General features: G+C 39.3%; 1 pseudogene; it reads right to left on the bottom strand.

Annotated features, from left to right (window-relative positions):
• Positions 1-12470: 12470 nt before the first annotated feature.
• On the bottom strand, positions 12471-13050 carry LOC123349527 (annotated as a pseudogene).
• Positions 13051-13581: the final 531 nt, after the last annotated feature.

Consider the following 13581-nt stretch of genomic DNA (forward strand, 5'->3'; position numbering starts at 1 on the left):
AGAAACTGAGGCAAAAAGTCCTGAAGTGAGTTGCCAAGGAGAAGTCTGTGGCAGAGCTAAGAACAGAGCACAGATTTTTTGCCTTCTAGTCATGTTTTAACCATTGATTCATCCTTTTGCCTCATAACTAGCAGGGAATTAAGCTAGTTCCAAGTATGATTTAAGATCTTTTATTATTACTTATTGTGTCCTACTTTGCACTGAAGTTGATATATGTGCAACATTTTATGCATTTTTATCATTTAATGTCTGTGTTTTGTTTTTTCAATACAAATATGGAAAGGAAAAGAAAATTTTGTGTCTACTCAGGGTCAGATTCTGAAACTGGGTTAAATATAAAGATATGCAGATATACCTATCTCATAGAATTGGAAGGGACCCTGAAAGGTCATTGACTTCACTACCCTTGCCTTCACTACCAGGACCAAGTACTGATTTTGCCCCAGATGGCCCCAGATTGAACTCACAACCCTGGCTTTTGCAGGCCAATGCTCAAACCACTGAGCTATCCCTCCCCCTCCTCCAAGGCAAAGGGTTATGCAAATGGGACAAATGGTCTGTAATCCCTGTCAGAGGGAGACTCATGGCTGGTGTATAGGTAGGCTCTGTGTGTCCATCATCATATGGGGCTTACACAGGGTAGGGAATGGATGTGACTACCACAATCCTCAGCTGGCAGAAAGTCTATTAACGATGGCATAGTTTAGAACTGCTTGAGAGTAGCAGCATTTCTGCTGGCCTGGCATTGACAGCCAGGGAGCTGGAAAGGGCTCCCTCATCCTTCTGGATGAAGTGGAGCTAGCAATTTCTCCAAAAATAAGCATTGATTAGAAGGATTGTTTGTGTATGAGATTACATGGGTCAATTCTATACAACAGCACAAAGACAGTAAAGTTGCAAGTCACAGGGCTTGTCTCCACTTACTGGGGGGATCGACGCATGGCTGACGCATTGACGGGGGTCAATTTAGCGGGTCTAGTGAAAACTCGCTAAACTGAATGCCGATCGCTCTCTTGTCGACTCCAGTACTCCACCAGAATGAGAAGCATAAGGTAGACACCGCAGTAAGTCAACCTCAGGTACGTCAACTCCAGCTACATTATTCACGTAGCTGGAGTTGCGTAACTTAGGTCAACTTAGCCCCGTAGTGTAGACCTGCCCACAAATTGTATAAAATAAAATTTAAAAAAATCTAAAACCAAATTGAATATTAAATAATTAAAAATGAAAGAATCAAGAAGGGTTGCTTTCTTTATCCCCATTCCCTCTGATTTTAACAAAGACCCTTTCAGAACAAAAAAATTTCTCCAAATATTGTTCAAGGAAACTAAAGTGTGTTCTTGAAAAAGATAGGATATGGTTGGTTATTCTTTGGATGTCAATGGTTTAAGTAATTAGGAGTTTGGTTGTATCCCTGAGGGGAAGATTACATGAAAGTGAGTACTTCTTTCATGATCCTGTGTCTCTGCCTGTTGAGTAAATTCACATTGCCAAGGGGCAGATTTTACATATATACACCTCCTATATTGGAAAATGATCTTAGTTTTGTGTTTGTAAACCTGCTTTTTGGACTCATACTCCCTCACCCCCCACAAGAATGAAGCTCTCTCTCTGTCTCTCTCTCTTTATTGTTGTTGCTGGATCTGTAAACCTCTGTCACGTACCATATTAGGATTGTGAGGTATGGAAAAGAGTCCAGTTCAGAGAATTCCTGTTTAGTATTTTAAGCTGGACATTCCTTAGCACAGAATTTCCATTTAAATTTCATTTAAAATGAGGCCCAGACTAATCTTGTCTGAATATTTATATTTAGAGATAAAAAAAATACATTTGAAATTAAACAAAAAGACAAAATTCTCTAAGATATATTAAGGCATTTTGGTACAATGACGCTTCCAACATATATTGGTATGGGTTGTGTGTGTGTGTGTATTGGGAGCAGAATGAGGGGGATACTTTCTATATTACATTGGACAGCTCTTGATTCAAGTGTAAGGACACTATTATGTATGGTATGTTTCTGAGCGTTATATTTTGCATGGTTTTTTTTAATTTCCTTCTGGTCTTGATATCATGTTCCCACATCTTCTTGTACTAGGATTCCGTTGTTAATCATTTGATAGACAGTATAGGTAGGCACTGTCAATGCTTTTATTTCACCAGATGTGCCAGAGATGGTGAATTAGAGAGAGAAGAGCTTCCTCATTCCTTAATATAGTTCTCTGTCTAGATGTATTTCTACCTTTGTCTCAAAAGTAGACCAAATTCCTGCTAGGATCTATAGAACATTTTAATCCTGAGGTGTTATGATAATCATCTCTTCATTTGTTGTAAACCCATTCTCAAAGCCAAAGTAAAACACAAGGAGGTTTGAGAAAACAGAAACCACATAACTATTCTGGATAACTCCTTTGGGATTAGCGTCATCATCCCTGACAGTGGAATTTAGTAAGGAAGCTGATAGAAGGGTATGGAACTACCGGTATGTCTTCTGTTATGTCCCGTGTGGACAGCTGTAACTTCTGAGTCAGATTCTTTTCACTTTTTGGTAGTCTTTATTTCTCGTCGCTTCATAAGATGAGACTGCAATTGTATGTGATCTAAGGCACTTAAAAAAAAAGAGGTTGTGTTATGATTATACACAGCCTGAAAATATATTCAATGACAACCATGTATTCAGACCTGTGTGGTTTTTCTCTGCTTTGTTAAAAAAATTCTAATTACAAAAACACATTAAATATCATACATGTTAATGGATTAGGATCCAAGTTAACAAGCTAAAGCAGCTCAGGCAGTGACTGAACTATAGAAAAGGATTTTTATAGCCCTGTATCATGTATCTTTTTATATTAAATTTACATTAAACACATTATTAAGCAAAGCAATAATACTAGGACATAATTTTGATTAATAATATGAAATATTGTACAATGAACTGGGGAATAGTTGGTTTCTTTTCTTTCTAGTTGTCATTTATGTAGATAAATCAGGTTTATGTTTTTCTGGTGTTTTTCATGTATTTAGTGACAAATATGAATCTGATTTGGATTACACATGTTCCATTCTTAAAGATCTCACTAAAGCATCTTCCAATATTTAAAATGACAAATCTTTTCACTGGGAATCTTGTGTTTATCTCTTCTAGCTAAAATATTCAGAATACTATTTTACTCCATCATTGTCTGTCTCTCTCTAATGCACCTGCCACTAACATTAGTGGACAGGTGCATTAGCGATTAGTATTAAGAGGCCACCAACATTAGTGGTCAGGTTTTCAAAAGAGCTCAGCGCCCAACAGTTTCTCTATAGGCACCTAAATAAGTTATCAGGGTGAAATCCTGGCTTCATTGAAGTCTATAGGAATTTTGCCCCAGATCAATTCCCATTTAGGCACCAGAATGAATTGGCTCAACTTTCAAAAGTGCTCAGCAGCCATTAGCTCTCATTTAGAACAAAGGGAGATGCTGAAAATCTGGCCTGAGGTTTCTTGCAACACAAAGTATTTGTATTTTGTTCAAAATTGTATTTGCTGTGTGTCTGCTAGATTAAAAGAAAGAAGCTTGACTCATGACAAATAAATGCTTGCAGATGTAGTAATCAATATATAACCACTATTTTACAAACATAAGATCAGAAAGGATGGTTCTTGGCAAGATTAATTTGCTTGTGAGCCTGATAAAGAAATCCTTGTTAGGACTGCAGGATATGACTCTTTGTGGATAGCCAATGTGTGACAGACCTTTCAGCTTTCCAGCCCCTACGAGTCATAACAGGAACCAGATCCGTTGGTAATAAGGGTATCACTGATATCTCACAGGGGCCTAGAATGATGGTCCAGTGGTGAGGATGCAATACTCTGACTTAAGAGACTCATACTCATGTATAGTCTCTGCTATTTATTTACATGTGACCTTGGGCAAGTCACTTAGCCTCTCTCTGCCTCAGTTCCCTGTCAGTAAAATAGGGATAATAGCATTTTCTTAGCTCACAGGGATGGTGTGAGGATAAATGCATTAAATATCATGAGGCATTCAGATACTACAGTGATAAGGGCCATCTAAGATGGACACAAACAAGGGGCTGTGCTGTATTAATTGAGAACCAGATTGTTATTTTTATTAAATCATTGTTATATATTGAAAAAAGTACTCATAATTTGTTTTGAATATTAGTATTAATCTTTTTTCACTTTACATTTATTTTAACAACAAAACTAAACTAAAGCATAATTCAGGTGCAAACTAAAAAAACCCAAACAATTATTTTTTGGAGTTCAAAAGTGAACATTCACTATGACCATATTTGCAGTCAAACCTGGACATATAAGGAAAAATTATTCTCCAAATATTTTCTCTGATAAATGTTGCAAAACACAGCGAATAAATTATTTGATAAATATACACATGAATGATATACTCTAATCTGTTATTAACCTCCTCGGTGCCTTAGACAATCCAGATGACCTATGAAGAGGCTGCGCTGTATGGTCTGACATTACTGCTCCATCATAGAAAAAAATAGACCTACTTTTAAAAGACATGACCTGGGTCATGTATGGAGACGCAGCACACAAGGGGTTAATGCAATTTGCATTAAAATGCCAGTAAGGAGCAAATGGCACTTCATTAATATGAATGAAGTTCACAGGATATTTACAAATTACACAAGCCCCCATTTAAAAAAATACATATTTGATGCAAGTCACACAATGTGTGTGAATCGGGTTTCGATATTGTCATAGCATGGTGTGACAATAAGTAAATATAATGGTTGTCTTCATCTGCATTGACACAGGAACTTAGGTTATGTACTGCCAGTAACAGATGTAGCAGTGGATATTAGTTTAAATGAACTCTAAGATAGTATATCATGGTAATAGGCATTGTCAATATGAAGCAATGCAGTAAAAGCAAGGACTTAAATCTGCATCAGCAAGTGAAAAAGGGGTCAGATCAAAACAGACATATCTTTAGTAAAATCACTGGTTATATGAGGTATGTGCCTTTCTGGTGAAGCATGATGTACCATACACATGAAATAATGAGATTCTGAAGAATTATAAGTATTTTATTAACAAAAGGCTGTTTTCTCGTTATTCTGTGATAATGAGAAAGATAATGTGTTCTGTGGACAGACTAGGAATGAGAGAACTGTGGTCTAGCATGCAGTAAAATTTTATGTAGAATTGTATCAGGCACCAATACATATTTCATACCACAGTATATACAAATAAGTATATAGAGAGGTTCATGCACAAAGGATCATGCTTATCTTTCATTCACAAGTGTGAATGACCCGTGTGAGTGGATCTTTACTCTTGAGTTAAATGTAATATAAAATCTCTCTCTATGGGTGAGATATTCTTATGCACTTATGATTAATTTTTATGTTATGAAAATACAGTATCTACATCAGAGTTGGAAAATGAATTAAATCAACTTCATTTAAGGCTTAAAGGCTTTCATTTTAAAATACTGCAATCTAGTTCAAAAACAGTGTGCTCCAGTATCATAACCATTTAGATTCACAGCAATGAGCTCTTTTCATCAAGAATTAAATTCCCAACCAAACCCACAGATTAAACAATATGAGAAGGACTAGGCCATCTCTTACAGTTTAATTGCTATAATAACCCTAAATATCAAATTATAATTTTATAACTGTTCGGATTGTTCAGTTGATGTTTTGTGAAGAATGAGAATTTTGAGAACTGGGTGGTCTGTGTTTCATTTTAATAAGAGGCAAAGCTATATTTTTCCATGGATTAAGTCCAACATAGAGAGAATTGTCAGTGTGAAAACAATAGAATTTATCTCCACTGATGTAGCTTGACATATGAACAAGAGCCTGAATTGTTGCCATGGCAATAAATGTGTAGGACTTATGCATGCATTTTCTGCTATAGGATTTTGATTAATGGCATTGACTAAATAGTCTGAAGTAGAAGAAACAGTGCATAAAGCCTGAGACTAGGCATGGCCTGGAATGGATGTACCCACTCCACAGTGTACTTTTGGTACTAGAATAACTGTGGGTGGAACCTGAGCTGCCAGGTATCCAAAAAATATCTTTTTTAAGATTTTACAGTCAAACCTATTGAAAAGAAAACATCCCCCATGGACTTGAGTAATATTGGATCAATTGTATCAATTTAATATGTGATGAGTCCTCCACTGGGGACTGTATGCTCATATAAATGAATAGGGTGTCTAATATAAATAGGTCTTTTCCACCTCTAGCTGCTATGAACCTATAAACCTAATGTAGGTCCTGATTCTGCAATGTACTTAAAACATGTACCTAATTTTAACTGATTCTGTAAGGTACATTAGCATATAAGTAGTCCTAACACCAAATGCTTTAGTGTCTTGCTGAATCAGAGCCTTCATTATGAATAAAAATGAAATTGCAAATATTTTTAATTAGAGTGGCTTCCTATGCTCCACTGGGACCCTGTCCTGTGAGAAGCAAAACACCCTCTGGGAGAGGTTTCATTGATGGAGGACACAATGCATCTCACAAGAGTTGGTCAGAACCTTTCAGGATTGGGCTGGTAAAGAGGGACTTTGATATGAAGCACCTCTAATTGAAAATATTTAATATTTTTGAATAAAATACAAATACATTTAATTCCTATTACATATTTTTATTACAGTAGTGCTGGGAAGCTCCAACCTGCTTGGGGTCCTATTGTGTGCTGGGTTGTACACACATCATATTGATTATTAACACGGCTGTGGAGCAGGACTGACTATTAATTACATATATTCACAATTTATTCAGTGAATTTCATGAAATTTTAAAAATAAATTAGACAATAAAAAATATTCAGTCACATCTAATATTGAGAAAACCTTTAAATTGTATCCTGCTCTGAATAGAAAGCCACTAATTCTTTACATGGTTTTAAATGCTCTCTCTTCCCATATTTGTTAATTATCACAGCTATTTGTGTTTAATCAAGGGTTCATCTCTTTTTCAGTTCATCAGTTGCTCCTAATTGACCCTGCCGTGGAATCAGAATGCTGAATTTGTGACACTGCAATCATTGCTATGGAAATAAGCTATTTCTTGAGCAAAGTGTTGTTGCTTCATTGCAGGATCAGGTGAAAGAAGAGGCTGGACTGCATGGGAGGCAGCATTAACCTGACCGCAAATGTCTTTAGTTGCAGAAAATGGGAGCCACAAGAAATGATGGCCAATAACATTTATTTTTGTAGCAGTGTTCTCTTACCACATTTGCCTCAGTGTGAAGCTTGCTGTTCCCTTTTCTGGCTCACAATTCCTAAAAGTGCTCTCTATTTTAATTAATGACAAATATACTTCTAAATCCTTGCCATTATACCTCATAGTTTATTTGCTCTTACTTAAGTAATCTTCTGTTATACGCTTGAGAGAGGAAAGATGCTAATTTTCTTAAATATTTCTAAAACTGTTAGTGTACCTGGTATCTGTGCAAATACCCACTCCCAACTAGGGTGACCAGATAGCAAGTGTGAAACATGGGACACTTTTTTTCATGGGGAGGGAGGGATAATAGTGTATCTAAGACAAAGCCCCTAATATTGAGGCGGTCCTGATTAGGGCCAGCTCCAGGCACCAGCGCAGCAAGCTGGTGCTTGGGGCGGCCCCATGGAAGGGGGCGGCACGTCCGGGTCTTTGGTGGCAATTCAGCAGCGGGTCCCTCAGTCCCTCTTGGAGGGAAGGACAGGCCGCCAAATTGCTGCCGAAGAATGAAGCTGCAGGGTAGAGCAGCCGCCAAAGTGCCACCGATTGCAGCTTTTTTCTTTTTTTTCCCGCTGCTTGGGCTGGCAAAAAAGCTGGAGCCATCCCTGGTCCTGGTAGTATCAGGATGTCTGGTCACCCTACTCCCAATTTGCATTTCCTTTTTAAATGGCCTTGACTTGCTCCAGTTTACTGCTCGCTAACTGAATGTGGGGACTTTGCCTATGCTGTTGCAGTTTGGTAGCCCCCTTCCTCTCAAATCACTAGGGGCCCAATTAAACATAGCATTTAAGCCTGTGCTTTCATCCATCCTTATTCAAGACATCACTGACTCATGTGATTAAGTGCTGTCCTGAATAGGGATGCTTTCCTGAATCAGGATCTTATGTTTCTGATTTGTCCACACAATTTAAAACAAAGCTTAAAACTTCTTATTGTCAGTGAACATCAGTGAGTTAGGACTGTAAGGCTTGGTTTCTACATAATCACCATTAATAATTCTTTCTTGCAATACAGTGGCACCTAATGGCCCTAACCAAAATCAAAGCCCCCTTCTCCTGAACACTATAGAACCTGTGTCCTGAATGTAGAGCAAGTGAGTCTGTGGCCCCCAAAGAGCTTGAGCGTTGCCTTCAATGGGAGTTAAGTGCCTAAACTGCTTAGGTGCTTTTGTAAATTCCACTCAGGGCCAGATTTTAAAAGATATTTTGGCACCTAAAATGCAGATAGGCAACCAGGCACTTTGGAAAATCTTGTAGGCATTGAGTCTCCATCTTGAGGCACTGAAATAGTTTTAAAAAATATGGACCTTACAGTCTAAAGGCTCAAACCTGCATGTGCTCAGCCCTTGGGCCCTGATCCAGCAAAGTATTGGGAAACTGAGGCACAGAGAGTGAGTGACATGCCCAAGGTCACACAGGAAGCATGTGGCAGAGCCAGCAACCAAACCTGTAAAAGGTGCTGTTCCAAATTTGCAACCCAGTATACAGGCAAATGAACTTAAGTACAAGAACAGTTTGAATTCAGTGCTGTGATCATGCCTTTTGCACTATATTTCACCTTCTCCTCTGTTGTATGTTGACAGTGCACTTGACTGTACTATATAAAGCTTCCCCTGGAGTTTGCTTAAAAGTAAACCTTAAGAAACTTAATTTGTTCTTTTTTATTATGTGCTCAGTACAAATTCATTACAAAGAATCAGCCATTGTTCCAACACATTTAATATCACCATGACTCATTGATCTAACACTAGATGTAGCAAAGGACTGCACTCCTGTGTTTCTTTACATATACATTTGTGTATGTGCTGGGTTGTGTGTATGCTGTGTGCTTTTGGATTTATCTGTCACCTAATTTCCTGAGTTTTGAAGGTTTTATACACACAACTGCCATTATTATAAAGGCACCCAGGAGAGACAAGCATGTAAAAAATGGGGAGGATGGGGAATTAAAATGAGAAGAAAAATCCCAAGTTGTTTTGAATATGAGTGTTCTAAGTTAGAGCCAGATACACTGCCAAGAAGCAAACCACAGGTACATATTGCAGGGGAAAGTTTGATTTGAAGTGTTTGCTGGATCTGCAACATATTCTTCCCCAACTGTACTTTTGTTACGCATACACAGATTTATTAATGAGTCATATTAGAAACATGTGAACTGGTGGACATTAGACATGTGCAAAACATTTAACTCAAACCTCAGACAAAGTTGAAATGATCTTTTTTGTTGCATCGCAAGAGTAGGAACGAAGTCCAAGCAGAGAGAGAGTGTGTGTGTATGCAGCCATCTTTATTCATTCCCAGCATGCTCTTATATACAACATGATAAGCAATCACAATTGCTAATTAGTTAATTAAACCCACACAGCCGCAGCTGTAACTCATAGGGTAATTATCATTCTACACACCTGTCTACCTATTCACAATTAGCTGGCCAATGAGAACAAGCCCAAAGCCAGCCCTTCACTCACAATTCTCAATCCAGAAGCCTTCAGCATCTCACATTCAATCCCACATCTCCCCCCTTTATTTACAATCAAAAGAAAAGGAAAAAAGGAAAACAAGAAAAAAACATTCACCAAACATTTTTAACTTATAACAGCATAACACCACAATCTATCTTAATCAAATATTATGTTATTCATAAAACATTTGCAACTCATAACAGCATAACATTATAACCTAAACAAAAATTAAAACTTTATAAGATCAACCTATATGACCATTCAATCCTTAACATATAATTTCAAAAACATCAAACGAACAAAACAAAACACAATAAACAAATGATGTAACCTCTGCAGGACCCCCCCCCCCTTTTTTTTTTTTTTTTTTTTTTGAATCATCCCTCAGCTGTCAGGTGATCAAACTGACACTGAGGGTGGTGGGGGGTCTTAAAGAAAAAACATCAAACCACATGACAATACAACAACAATTCTGGCCAGAAAACAGACAACACAAAACATAACAAGGAACATAAAACATAAATCTTAGTTCTAAATAATAATTGCATGGTACCACACAGATTTTCTTTCAAACACAAAAAATCATCTCAAGTGAGTAATTCATTCATGGAGGATCAGACAGAAAAAGTCCTGGCAGAGCTAACAAACAGCTCTCCTCCGGGGGCTCTGGTTTCGCGACATCTGAGCGCGTCTCGTGAGGCTCCTCCGCATCTGCCTGCCGTCACTCCGGAGGACGCAACCAAGGCCGGACCCACCTCGCTGGCATCCACCTGGGACCCGCATCAGTGGCAACACACACATAACCCCTGCCCAGGCGTCTTATCCAAGGCGTCTGCCCGCTCACTGCAAATCCCCCCTTTTTGTCTTAAAAGGAGCGCCTTAAAAGAGGCATGAGCACATTCAATAATAGCGTGTAGTTTGTCTGCTTCAGCCTGAAGGGTTTGGACAAGCAGTTCTTTGGCTTGTAGCTCCTTCTTAATTTCACTCAGCTCAAGAACAGCAGCTCTATAATGACGACGGTTATGTGCTGCATCTACTTTGGCTGCCGCAACCTGCTTTTGAAGGTTATTAACTTTTGACTTTTCTCTTTCTAAGGCAGTCTGTAAAGCTTGAATATTTAGGACTGCTTGAACCCGGAGATTCAGCTGCACCAGGTCTGCCTCTCTCTCTGCTAGTACTGTTTCGAGGATGTTGCTGTGCTCTCGCAAAGCAATGTTAGACTGACCAAAACCAGTGAGCTTCCCCCGTTCATGTTCCAGTTCGAGGGCCAATTTCTTGTTTATTTCTTCCAAACGTTTTATCTGTCTCCTAAAACCTCTAGATTCTCGAAGCTCGGTTATTTCCTCCATCAGCGATTTGTGTATCCTGTTCTTTTTGCACTGACTGGAGGTGGCTTTCTAACTCCACTATCTGCTGGTGAACCTGGGATACTTCCTTCTGAAGTCTTGAGCATTCAACATCAATGGACTGCTTTTCACTTCGAAGTTTCAGTAACTCCCGTTTTAATTCTTTCACTTCCAAATCCAGCCGCTTCTTTGTAGATTTCAATTCACTAATCAGCTGGTCCTGTGAACTTGCATCTCTTTTATAAGCTTCCACCATTAACTTTTGCTGTAAGAACTGCTCCTTTACTTTTTGGGTCTGTTTCTTCAGGCTGGCACTTTCCTGTTGCAGATTTTCCATCTGGCTCAATTGTGCCAAGATTTCTGATACTGCCTCAGTACTTTCACCTAAGAAGTTTGCTCCTTCATCAAGTTCTTCTTTGCTTGCTTTTGCTGCCTGCAGAGCTACCTCTAGGACAATCTTCTCATTCTGCAAATATTGGATCGTGTCATCCTTAGAAATAACATCACCCTGGCCACCAGCTCATCATATTGAGTCTGTAGGTCATTTAGGGACTGCTCTTTGGTGTGCAATGATTCTTGGGTTAAGGTGAGCTGCTTCATGAGCACTAGATGCTCTTGCTGTAAAGATTCAAACTGTAGATCTCGCTGATGCAGAATCAATTTAACCTGTTCCAGTTCTCGCTCCAGTGTTACTGCAAATCAGCCATTTTCTGAAGTTGTCTTCTCTCATCCTCAAACTCCTCCAATCGTCTCTGCGCGGTGAGCCATACTGGACTCAGGGAGAAAACCTCCTTATCGCCCTGAGCCACCGATTTCCAGAGCTCACAGCCCAACCGCTCCCAAACAGTATTATTACTTGATTGAACGGAAAGTCCCCCTCTTCGTCCCCACCGCAACAGGCGGGATAACGCATCAGAGGGACCGCTCCGTGATGCGTATCAAATCTGCTGACGCAGCAGTTCCCATATTAGCTGCTCACTTCTTGGTTCGAGTGTGCCTCCCTTGTCAGATACCCTGCGGCTCCCAGCCACTTGTCAGGTACGCCTCCTTTCTTCGGACGCCCCGCAGCTCTCAGCTGCTCGCTCGGACGCCGTGCAGCTCCCAGCTTTGATGCGTTCCCACTTGGCGCGGCGGTTCTGGAACCAGATCTTGACCTGTACCTCGCTGAGCTTGAGGGCGTGAGCGATCTGCGAGCGCTCCGTCAGGCTCAGGTACTTCTTGCAGTGGAATTCCTTCTCCAGCTCCAGCAGCTGCTCGCTCGTGAAAGCCGTGCGCCTTTTTTTTTTTTTTTTTTTTTTTTTTTTTTTTTTTTCGGCCGCTCGACACTGGGACTTCAGGCGCGTCCCTCTTTTTCTTTTTATCAATTCAGGCCACCAACACTATCTTCATTCAAGATTGGCAACAGTGGTACTAGTACTTATCTTGTTTTAGTTCTGTTTGCCTTCTTGATAGTTCACGATTTGTCTTCTAGTGACTTCAGTTATGAGTTTAGTTCTCTTTGCATTTCATTCATTTCCTTTGCCTCAGCCTTCTCATACTTTCCTCTCCTTCTCCTAGTGATAACCAGTACAATAATTCCAGCAACAATTGCTAGTACCACCACTACAATGACTGCAATAACACCAGCAGTCAGACGTTTCATGGAAAACTCTGGGGGCTTTTCATCAACATAATAGATTAGAGCTTGATCAAATTTTAGAGGTTCTTCACTGATGTTTATCTGTAGTGTGAGTCACCTTTGACATCTTTTTCAAAGTAGTAAGCCACGTCAGATATATCCACACTCTTGGCAGACTTCTGGGAAACATTTTGTTTCAGTTCAATAGTGATATAAGGTTTTTCATACACAACATCAGTTATATACTCTGGATTCAGCGAGTAATGCTCCTTAAATTCATTTTTGATGATTTCCTTCAAAAGAGAAGCATCCACAGCTGTACTTCTCTCACTGTGTTTTGTTTCAATGATGATCCAGCTTGTTCTGACTAGTTCACTGCACTGTAAGTCTGTATCACATCGGGGTCACCATTTGTTGCATCGCAAGAGTAGGAACGAAGTCCAAGCAGAGAGAGAGTGTGTGTGTATGCAGCCATCTTTATTCATTCCCAGCATGCTCTTATATACAACATGATAAGCAATCACAATTGCTAATTAGTTAATTAAACCCACACAGCCGCAGCTGTAACTCATAGGGTAATTATCATTCTACACACCTGTCTACCTATTCACAATTAGCTGGCCAATGAGAACAAGCCCAAAGCCAGCCCTTCACTCACAATTCTCAATCCAGAAGCCTTCAGCATCTCACATTCAATCCCACACTTTGTTACAAGTCTGACATAGTCATGTAGCAGCAATGGTTTACTCAAATTTTATTAAATCTCTACAAAAATTTGCTCCTTCTGGATATTCATGTACTTTGTGAGGCTGCTGCCCACTGGAGAATTTTGAGTATGAACGGTGTTCACCAAGAAAGACAAAAATCAGATAAAAAAATCACATTTGGTATTTGTTAACATGGCCATTACCGCCTACTTCTGGGTTCAG

The sequence above is a fragment of the Mauremys mutica genome, chromosome 14 (genome assembly GCF_020497125.1).
Source record: "Mauremys mutica isolate MM-2020 ecotype Southern chromosome 14, ASM2049712v1, whole genome shotgun sequence".
In the NCBI taxonomy this organism is placed as follows: Eukaryota; Metazoa; Chordata; order Testudines; family Geoemydidae; genus Mauremys; species Mauremys mutica.